Raw genomic sequence first — 12,574 nt, 5'->3', positions numbered from 1 at the left:
ATCCTCTATCCTATCCTATCCTCTATCCTAACCTATCCTCTATCCTATCCTATCCTCTATCCTATCCTATCCTCAACGCTATCCTATCCTCATTACTATCCTATACTCCATTATATCCTATCCGCTATCGTATCATATCCTCTATCCTATAATATCCTCTATCCTATCCAATCCTCTATCCTATCCTCTATCATATCCTCTATCCTATCCTATCCTCTATCCTATCCTGTATCCTATCCTATCCTCTATCCTCTCCTATCCTTTATACTAACCAATCCTCTATCCTATCCTCTATCCAATCCTATCCTCTATCCTATCCTATCCTCTATCCTATCCTATCCTCTATCCTATCCTATCCTCTATCCTATCCTATCCTCTTTCCTATCCTATCCTCTATCCTATCATATCCTCTATCCTAACCTACCCTCTATCCTATCCTATCCTCTATCCTATCCTATCCTCAACGCTATCCTATCCTCATTCCTATCCTATACTCCATTATATCCTATCCGCTATCCCATCATATCCTCTATCCTATAATATCCTCTATCCTATCCAATCCTCTATCCTATCCTCTATCCTATCCTCTATCCTATCCTATCCTCTATCCTATCCTATCCTCTATCCTATCCTCTATCCTATCCTATCCTCTATCCTATCCTATCCTCTATCCTATCCTATCCTCTATCCTATCCTATCCTCTATCCTAACCTATCCTCTATCCTATCCTATCCTCTATCCTATCCTATCCTCAACGCTATCCTATCCTCATTACTATCCTATACTCCATTATATCCTATCCGCTATCGTATCATATCCTCTATCCTATAATATCCTCTATCCTATCCAATCCTCTATCCTATCCTCTATCATATCCTCTATCCTATCCTATCCTCTATCCTATCCTCTATCCTATCCTATCCTCTATCCTCTCCTATCCTTTATACTAACCAATCCTCTATCCTATCCTCTATCCTATCCTATCCTCTATCCTATCCTATCCTCTATCCTATCCTATCCTCTATCCTATCCTATCCTCTATCCTATCCTATCCTCTATCCTATCCTATCCTCTATCCTATCCTATCCTCTATGCTATCCTATCCTCTATCCTATCCTATCCTCTATCCTATCCTCTATCCTATCCTATCCTCTATCCTATCCTATCCTCTATCCTATCCTATCCTCTATCCTATCCTATCCTCTATCCTTTCCTATCCTCTTTCCTATCCTATCCTCTATCCTATCATATCCTCTATCCTAACCTACCCTCTATCCTATCCTATCCTCTATCCTATCCTATCCTGAACCCTATCCTATCCTCATTCCTATCCTATACTCCATTATATCCTATCCGCTATCCTATCATATCCTGTATCCTATCCAATCCTCTATCCTATCCTCTATCCTATCCTCTATCCTATCCTATCCTCTATCCTATCCTATCCTCTATCCTATCCTATCCTCTATCCTATCCTATCCTCTATCCTATCCTATCCTCTATCCTATCCTATCCTCTATCCTATCCTATCCTCTATCCTATCCTATCCTCTATCCTATCCTATCCTCTATCCTATCCTATCCTCTATCCTATCCTATCCTCAACGCTATCCTATCCTCATTACTATCGTATACTCCATTATATCCTATCCGCTATCGTATCATATCCTCTATCCTATAATATCCTCTATCCTATCCAATCGGGCTATCCTATCCTCTATCATATCCTCTATCCTATCCTATCCTCTATCCTATCCTCTATCCTATCCTATCTTCTATCCTATACTATCAAATCCTCTATCCTAACCTATCCTCTATCCTATCCTATCCTCTTTCCTATCCTATCCTCTATCCTATCATATCCTCTATCCTAACCTACCCTCTATCCTATTTTATCCTCTATCCTATCCTATCCTCAACGCTATCCTATCCTCATTCCTATCCTATACTCCATTATATCCTATCCGCTATCCCATCATATCCTCTATCCTATAATATCCTCTATCCTATCCAATCCTCTATCCTATCCTCTATCCTATCCTCTATCCTATCCTATCCTCTATCCTATCCTATCCTCTATCCTATCCTATCCTCAACGCTATCCTATCCTCATTACTATCGTATACTCCATTATATCCTATCCGCTATCCTATCATATCCTCTATCCTATAATATCCTCTATCCTATCCAATCCTCTATCCTATCCTCTATCCCATCCTCTATCCTATCCTCTATCCTATCCTATCCTCTATGGTCTGCTCTATCCTATCCCATCCTATCCTCTATCCTATCCTATCCTCTATCCTATCCTATCCTCTATCCTATCCTATCCTCTATCCTATCCTATCCTCTATCCTATCCTATCCTCTATCCTATCCTATCCTCTATCCTACCCTATACTCTACGCTAACCTATCCTCTATCCTATCCTATTCTCTATACTATCCTATCCTCTATAATATCGTATCCTCTATCATATCCTATCCTCTTGCCTATAATATCATCTACCCTATCCTATCCTCTATCCTATCCAATCTCCTACCCTATCCTCTATCCTATCCTATCCTCTATCGTCTGCTCTATCCTATCCTATCCTCTATCGTCTGCTCTATCCTATCCTATCCACTATCCTATCCTATCCACAATGCTATCCTATTCTCTATCCTCACCTATCCTTTATACTATCCAATCCTCTATCCTAACCTATCCTCTATCCTATCCTATCCTCTTTCCTATCCTATCCTCTATCCTATCATATCCTCTATCCTAACCTACCCTCTAACCTATCCTATCCTCTATCCTATCCTATCCTCAACGCTATCCTATCCTCATTCCTATCCTATACTCCATTATATCCTATCCGCTATCCCATCATATCCTCTATCCTATAATATCCTCTATCCTATCCAATCCTCTATCCTATCCTCTATCCTATCCTATCCTCTATCCTATCCTATCCTCTATCCTATCCTATCCTCTATCCTAACCTATCCTCTATCCTATCCTATCCTCTATCCTATCCTCTATCCTATCCTCTATCCTATCCTATCCTCTATCCTATCCTATCCTCTATCCTATCCTATCCTCTATCCTATCCTATCCTCTATCCTAACCTACCCTCTATCCTATTCTATCCTCTATCCTATCCTATCCTCAACGCTATCCTATCCTCATTCCTATCCTATACTCCATTATATCCTATCCGCTATCCTATCATATCCTCTATCCTATCCTATCCTCTATCCTAACCTACCCTCTATCCTATTCTATCCTCTATCCTATCCTATCCTCAACGCTATCCTATCCTCATTCCTATCCTATACTCCATTATATCCTATCCGCTATCCTATCATATCCTCTATCCTATAATATCCTCTATCCTATCCAATCCTCTATCCTATCCTCTATCCCATCCTCTATCCTATCCTCTATCCCATCCTCTATCCTATCCTCTATCCTATCCTATCCTCTATCCTATCCTATCCTCTATCCTAACCTATCCTCTATCCTATCCTATCCTCTATCCTATCCTATCCTCAACGCTATCCTATCATCATTACTATCCTATACTCCATTATATCATATCCGCTATCGTATCATATCCTCTATCCTATAATATCCTCTATACTATCCAATCCTCTATCCTATCCTCTATCCTATCCTCTATCCTATCCTATCCTCTATCCTATCCTCTATCCTGTCCTATCCTCTATCCTCTCCTATCCTTTATACTAACCAATCCTCTATCCTATCCTCTATCCTATCCTATCCTATCCTCTATCCTATAATATCCTCTATCCTATCCTATCCTCTATCCTATCCTATCCTCTATCCTATCCTATCCTCTATCCTATCCTATCCTATCCTCTATCCTACCCTATCCTCTATCCTATCCTATCCTCTATCCTATCCTATCCTCTATCCTATCCTATCCTCTATCCTATCCTATCCTATCCTCTATCCTATCCTATCCTCTATCCTATCCTATCCTCTATCCTATCCTATCCTCTATCCTATCCTATCCTCTATCCTATCCTATCCTCTATCCTATCCTATCCTCTATCCTATCCTATCCTCTATCCTATCCTATCCTCTATCCTATCCTATCCTCTATCCTATCCTATCCTCTATCCTATCCTATCCTCTATCCTATCCTATCCTCTATCCTATCCTATCCTCTATCCTATCCTATCCTATCCTCTATCCTATCCTATCCTCTATCCTATCCTATCCTCTATCCTATCCTATCCTCTATCCTATCCTATCCTCTATCCTATCCTATCCTCTATCCTATCCTATCCTCTATCCTATCCTATCCTCTATCCTATCCTATCCTCTATCCTATCCTATCCTCTATCCTATCCTATCCTCTATCCTATCCTATCCTCTATCCTATCCTATCCTCTATCCTATCCTATCCTCTATCCTGTCCTATCCTCTATAATATCGTATCCTCTATCCTATCCTATCCTCTATCCTATCCTATCCTCTATCCTATCCTATCCTCTATCCTATCCTATCCTCTATCTTATCTTCTATCGTCTCCTGTCCTCTATCCTATACAATCCCCTATCCTATCCTCTATCCTATCCTATCCTCTATCCTATCCTACCATCAATCCTATCCTATCCTATGCTCTATCCTATTCTATACTCTATCCTATCCCATCCTCTATCCTATCCTATCCTCTATCCTATCCTATCCTCTATCCTATCCTATCCTGTATCCTATCCTATCCTCTATCCTATCCTATCCTCTATCCTGTCCTATCCTCTATAATATCGTATACTCTATCATATCCTATCCTCTTTCCTATAATATGATCTATCCTATCCAATCTCTATCGTCTCCTTTCCTCTATCCTATCCAATCCCCTATCCTATCTTCTATCGTCTCCTGTCATCTATCCTATCCAATCCCCTATCCTATCCTGTATCCTATCCTATCCTCTATCCTACCCTCAATCCTATCCTATCCTATCCTCTATCCTATCCTATCCTCAATCCTATCCTATCCTCTATCCTCTCCTATCCTTTATACTAACCAATCCTCTATCCTATCCTCTATCCTATCCTATCCTCTATCCTATCCTATCCTCTATCCTATCCTATCCTCTATCCTATCCTATCCTCTATCCTATCCTATCCTCTATCCTATCCTATCCTCTATCCTATCCTATCCTCTATCCTATCCTATCCTCTATCCTATCCTATCCTCTATCCTATCCTATCCTATCCTCTATCCTATCCTCTATCCTATCCTATCCTCTATCCTATCCTATCCTCTATCCTATCCTATCCTCTATCCTATCCTATCCTCTATCCTATCCTATCCTCTATCCTATCCTATCCTCTATCCTATCCTATCCTCTATCCTATCCTATCCTCTATCCTATCCTATCCTCTATCCTATCCTATCCTCTATCCTATCCTATCCTCTATCCTATCCTATCCTCTATCCTATCCTATCCTCTATCCTATCCTATCCTCTATCCTATCCTATCCTCTATCCTATCCTATCCTCTATCCTATCCTATCCTCTATCCTATCCTATCCTATCCTCTATCCTATCCTATCCTCTATCCTATCCTATCCTCTATCCTATCCTATCCTCTATGCTATCCTATCCACTATCCTATCCTATCCTCTATCCTATCCTATCCTCTATCCTATCCTATCCTCTATGCTATCCTATCCTCTATCCTATCCTATACTCTATCCTAACCTATCCTCTATCCTATCCTATTCTCCATCCTATCCTATCCTATCCTCTATCCTATCCTATCCTATCCTCTATCCTATCCCATCCTCTATCCTATCCTATCCTCTATCCTATCCTATCCTCTATCCTATCCTATCCTCTATTCTATCCTATCATCTATCCTATCCTATCCTCTATCCTATCCTATCCTCTATCCTATCCTATGATCTATCCTAACCTATCCTCTATCCTATCCTATCCTCTATCCTATCCTAACCTGAACCCTATCCTATCCTCATTCCTATCCTATACTCCATTATATCCTATCCGCTATCCTATCATATCCTCTATCCTATCCAATCCTCTATCCTATCCTCTATCCTATCCTCTATCCTATCCTCTATCCTATCCTATCCTCTATCCTATCCTATCCTCTATCCTATCCTATCCTCTATCCTATCCTATCCTCTATCCTATCCGATCCTCTATCCTATCCTATCCTCTATCCTATCCTATCCTATCCTATCCTCTATCCTATCCTATCCTCTATCCTATCCTATCCTATCCTCTATCCTATCCTATCCTCTATCCTATCCTATCCTCTATCCTATCCTATCGTATCCTCTATCCTATCCTATCCTCTATCCTATCCTATCCTCTATCCTATCCTATCCTCTATCCTATCCTATCCTCTATCCTATCCTATCCTCTATCCTATCCTATCCTCTATCCTATCCTATCCTCTATCCTGTCCTATCCTATCCTCTATCCTATCCTATCCTCTATCCTATCCTATCCTCTATCCTATCCTATCCTCTATCCTATCCTATCCTCTATCCTATCCTATCCTCGATCCTATCCTATCCTCTATCCTATCCTATCCTCTATCCTATCCTATCCTCTATCCTATCCTATCCTCTATCCTATCCTATCCTCTATCCTATCCTATCCTCTATCCTATCCTATCCTCGATCCTATCCTATCCTCTATCCTATCCTATCCTCTATCCTATCCTATCCTCTATCCTGTCCTATCCTATCCTCTATCCTATCCTATCCTCTATCCTATCCTATCCTCTATCCTATCCTATCCTCTATCCTATCCTATCCTCTATCCTATCCTATCCTCTATCCTATCCTATCCTCTATCCTATCCTATCCTCTATCCTATCCTATCCTCTATCCTATCCTATCCTCTATCCTATCCTATCCTCTATCCTATCCTATCCTCTATCCTATCCTATCCTCTATCCTATCCTATCCTCTATCCTATCCTATCCTCTATCCTATCCTATCCTATCCTCTATCCTATCCTATCCTATCCTCTATGCTATCCTATCCTCTATCCTATCCTATACTCTATCCTAACCTATCCTCTATCCTATCCTATTCTCCATCCTATCCTATCCTATCCTCTATCCTATCCTATCCTATCCTCTATCCTATCCCATCCTCTATCCTATCCTATCCTCTATCCTATCCTATCCTCTATCCTATCCTATCCTCTATTCTATCCTATCATCTATCCTATCCTATCCTCTATCCTATCCTATCCTCTATCCTATCCTATGATCTATCCTAACCTATCCTCTATCCTATCCTATCCTCTATCCTATCCTAACCTGAACCCTATCCTATCCTCATTCCTATCCTATACTCCATTATATCCTATCCGCTATCCTATCATATCCTCTATCCTATCCAATCCTCTATCCTATCCTCTATCCTATCCTCTATCCTATCCTCTATCCTATCCTATCCTCTATCCTATCCTATCCTCTATCCTATCCTATCCTCTATCCTATCCTATCCTCTATCCTGTCCTATCCTATCCTCTATCCTATCCTATCCTCTATCCTATCCTATCCTCTATCCTATCCTATCCTCTATCCTATCCTATCCTCTATCCTATCCTATCCTCTATCCTATCCTATCCTCTATCCTATCCTATCCTCTATCCTATCCTATCCTCTATCCTATCCTATCCTCTATCCTATCCTATCCTCTATCCTATCCTATCCTCTATCCTATCCTATCCTCTATCCTATCCTATCCTCTATCCTATCCTATCCTATCCTCTATCCTATCCTATCCTCTATCCTATCCTATCCTCTATCCTATCCTATCCTCTATCCTATCCTATCCTCTATCCTATCCTCTATCCTATCCTATCCTCTATCCTATCCTATCCTCTATCCTATCCTATCCTATCCTCTATCCTATCCTATCCTCTATCCTATCCTATCCTCTATCCTATCCTATCCTCTATCCTATCGTATCCTCTATCCTATCCTATCCTATCCTCTATCCTATCCTATCCTATCCTCTATCCTATCCTATCCTCTATCCTATCCTATCCTCTATCCTATCCTATCCTCTATCCTATCCTATCCTCTATCCTATCCTATCCTCTATCCTATCCTATCCTCTATCCTATCCTATCCTCTATCCTATCCTATCCTCTATCCTATCCTATCCTCTATCCTATCCTATCCTCTATCCTATCCTATCCTCTATCCTATCCTATCCTCTATCCTATCCTATCCTCTATCCTATCCTATCCTCTATCCTATCCTATCCTCTATCCTATCCTATCCTCTATCCTATCCTATCCTCTATCCTATCCTATCCTCTATCCTATCCTATCCTCTATCCTATCCTATCCTCTATCCTATCCTATCCTCTATCCTATCCTATCCTATCCTCTATCCTATCCTATCCTCTATCCTATCCTATCCTCTATCCTATCCTATCCTCTATCCTATCCTATCCTCTATCCTATCCTATCCTCTATCCTATCCTATCCTCTATCCTATCCTATCCTATCCTCTATCCTATCCTATCCTATCCTCTATCCTATCCTATCCTCTATCCTATCCTATCCTCTATCCTATCCTATCCTCTATCCTATCCTATCCTCTATCCTGTCCTATCCTATCCTCTATCCTATCCTATCCTCTATCCTATCCTATCCTCTATCCTATCCTATCCTCTATCCTATCCTATCCTCTATCCTATCCTATCCTCTATCCTATCCTATCCTCTATCGTCTCCTATCTTCTATCCTATCCTATCCTCTATCCTATCCTATCCTCTATCCTATCCTATCCTCTATCCTATACTATCCGCTATCCTATCCTATCCTCTATCCTATCCTATACTCTATCCTAACCTATCCTCTATCCTATCCTATTCTCTATCCTATCCTATCCTGAACCCTATCCTATCCTCATTCCTAACCTATACTCCATTATATCCCATCCGCTATCCTATCATATCCTCTATCCTATCCAATCCTCTATCCTATCCTGTCCTCTATCCTATCCTATCCTCTATCCTATTCTATCCTCTGTCCTATCTTATCCTCTATCCTATCCTATCCTCTATCCTATCCTATCCTATCCTCTATCCTATCCTATCCTCTATCCTATCCTATCCTATCCTATCCTCTATCCTCTATCCTATCCTATCCACTATCCTATCCTATCCTCTATCCTATCCTATCCTCTATCCTATCCTATCCTCTATCCTATCCTATCCTCTATCCTATCCTATCCTATCCTCCATCGTCTCCTATCCTCTATCCTATCCAATCCCCTATCCTATCCTCTATCGTCTGCTCTATCCTATCCTATCCACTATCCTATCCTATCCTCAATGCTATCCTATTCTCTATCCTCACCTATCCTTTATACTATCCTATCCTCTATCCTATCCTATCCTCTATCCTACCCTCAATCCTATCCTATCCTATGCTCTATCCTGTCCTATCCTCTATCCTATCCTATCCTCTATCCTACCCTCAATCCTATCCTATCCTATGCTCTATCCTGTCCTATCCTCTATCCTATCCTATCCTCAATCCTATCCTATCCTCTATCCTCTCCTATCCTTTATACTAACCAATCCTCTATCCTATCCTTTATCCTATCCTCTATCCTATCCTATCCTCTATCCTATCCTATCCTCTATCCTATCCTATCCTCTATCCTATCCTATCCTCTATCCTATCCTATCCTCTATCCTATCCTATCCTCTATCCTATCCTATCCTCTATCCTATCCTATCCTATCTTCTATCCTATCCTATCCTCTATCCTATCCTATCCTCTATCCTATCCTATCCTCTATCCTATCCTATCCTCTATCCTATCCTATCCTCTATTCTAACCTATCCTCTATCCTATCCTATCCTCTATCCTATCCTATCCTATCCTCTATCCTATCCTATCCTCTATCCTATCCTATCCTCTATCCTATCCTATCCTCTATCCTATCCTATCCTATCCTCTATCCTATCCTATCCTCTATCCTATCCTATCCTCTATCCTATCCTATCCTCTATGCTATCCTATCCTCTATCCTATCCTATCCTCTATCCTATCCTATCCTCTATCCTATCCTATCCTCTATGCTATCCTATCCTCTATCCTATCCTATACACTATCCTAACCTATCCTCTATCCTATCCTATTCTCTATCCTATCCTATCCTCTATAATATCGTATCCTCTATCATATCCTATCCTCTTGCCTATGATATCATCTACCCTATCGTATCCTCTATCCTATCCAATCTCCTACCCTATCCTCTATCCTATCCTATCCTCTATCGTCTGCTCTATCCTATCCTATCCACTATCCTATCCTATCCTCAATGCTATCCTATTCTCTATCCTCACCTATCCTTTATACCATCCAATCCTCTATCCTAACCTATCCTCTATCCTATCCTATCCTCTTTCCTATCCCATCCTCTATCCTATCCTATCCTCTATCCTAACCTACCCTCTATCCTATCCTATCCTCTATCCTATCCTATCCTCAACGCTATCCTATCCTCATTCCTATCCTATACTCCATTATATCCTATCCGCGATCCTATCATATCCTCTATCCTATACTATCCTCTATCGTCTCCTGTCCTCTATCCTATCCAATCCCCTATCCTATCCTCTGTACTATCCTATCCGATATTCTATCCTATCCTATCCTCTATCCTATCCTATCCTCTATCCTATCCAATCCTACATCCTATCCTATCCGCTATGCTATCCTATCCTCTATCCTATCCTATCCTCTATCCTATCCTATCCTCTATCCTATCCTATCCATTACCCTATCCTATCCTCTATCCTATCCTATCCTCTAGCCTATCCTATCCTCTATCCTATCCTATCCTCTATCGCATCCTATCCTCTATCCTATCCAATCCTACATCCTATCCTATCTTCCATCGTGTCCTATCCTCTATCCTATCCAATCCCCTATCCTATTCTCTATCCTATCCTATCCTCTATCCTATAATATCATCTATCCTATCCAATCTCTATCGTTCCCTGTCCTCTATCCTAGCAAATCCCCTATCTTATCCTCTATCGTCACCTGCCCTCTATCCTATCCAATCCCCTATCTTATCTTCTATCGTCTCCTGTCCTCTATCCTATCAAATCCCCAACCTATCCTCTATCCTATCCTATCCTCTATCCTATCCTATCCTCATTCCTATCCTATCCTATGCTCTTTCCTATTCTATACTCTATCCTATCCTATCCTCTATCCTATCCTATCCTCTATCCTATCATATCCTCTATCCTATCCTATCCTCTATCCTATCCTTTCCTCTATCCTATCCTATCCTCTATCCTATCCTATCCTCTATCCTAGCATATCCTCTATCCTATCCTATCCTCTATCCTATCCTATCCTCAATCCTATCCTGTCCTGTATCCTCTCCTATCCTATATACTAACCAATGCTCTATCCTATCCTCTATCCTATCCAATCCTACATCCTGTCCTATCCTCCATCGTCTCCAATCCTGTATCCTATCCAATCCCCTATCCTATCCTCTATCATATCCTATCCTCTATCCTATCCTATCCTCAATCCTATCATATCCTCTATCCTCTCCTATCCTTTATACTAACCAATCCTCTATCCTATCATCTATCCTATCCTATCCTCCATCGTCTCCTATCCTCTATCCTATCCAATCCCATACCCTATCCTCTATCCTATCCTATCCTCTACCCTATCCAATCCTACATCCTATCCTATCCTCCATCGTCTCCTATCCTCTATCCTATCCAATCCCCTATCCTATCCTCTATCCGATCCTATCCTCTATCCTATCCTATCCTCTATCCTATACTATCCTCTATCGTCTCCTGTCCTCTATCCTATCCAATCCCCTATCCTATCCTCTGTCCTATCCTATCCGATACTCTATCCTATCCTATCCTCTATCCTATCCTATCCTCTATCCTATCCTATCCTCTATCCTATCCTATCCTCTATCGTCTCCTATCCTCTATCCTATCCAATCCCCTATCCAATCCTCTATCCTATCGTATCCTGTATAATATCGTATCCTCTATCATATTCTATCCTCTATCCTATAATATCATCTATCCTATCCTATCCTCTATCCGATCCTATCCTCTATCCTATCCTATCCTCTATAATATCGTAACCTCTATCATATTCTATCCTCTAACCTATAATATCATCTATCCTATCCTATCCTCTATCCTATCCAATCTCTATCGTCCCCTGTCCTCTATCCTAGCAAATCCCCTATCTTATCCTCTATCGTCACCTGCCCTCTATCCTATCCAATCCCCTATCTTATCTTCTATCGTCTCCTGTCCTCTATCCTATCCAATCCCCAACCTATTCTCTATCCTATCCTATCCTCTATCCTATAATATCATCTATCCTATCCAATCTCTATCGTCCCCTGTCCTCTATCCTAGCAAATCCCCTAACTTATCCTCTATCGTCACCTGCCCTCTATCCTATCCAGTCCCCTATCTTATCTTCTATCGTCTCCTGTCCTCTATCCTATCCAATCCCCAACCTATCCTCTATCCTATC

The sequence above is a fragment of the Halictus rubicundus genome, unplaced genomic scaffold (genome assembly GCF_050948215.1).
Source record: "Halictus rubicundus isolate RS-2024b unplaced genomic scaffold, iyHalRubi1_principal scaffold0088, whole genome shotgun sequence".
NCBI lineage: Eukaryota > Metazoa > Arthropoda > Insecta > Hymenoptera > Halictidae > Halictus > Halictus rubicundus.
Note: the sequence above shows the minus strand (reverse complement) of the source record.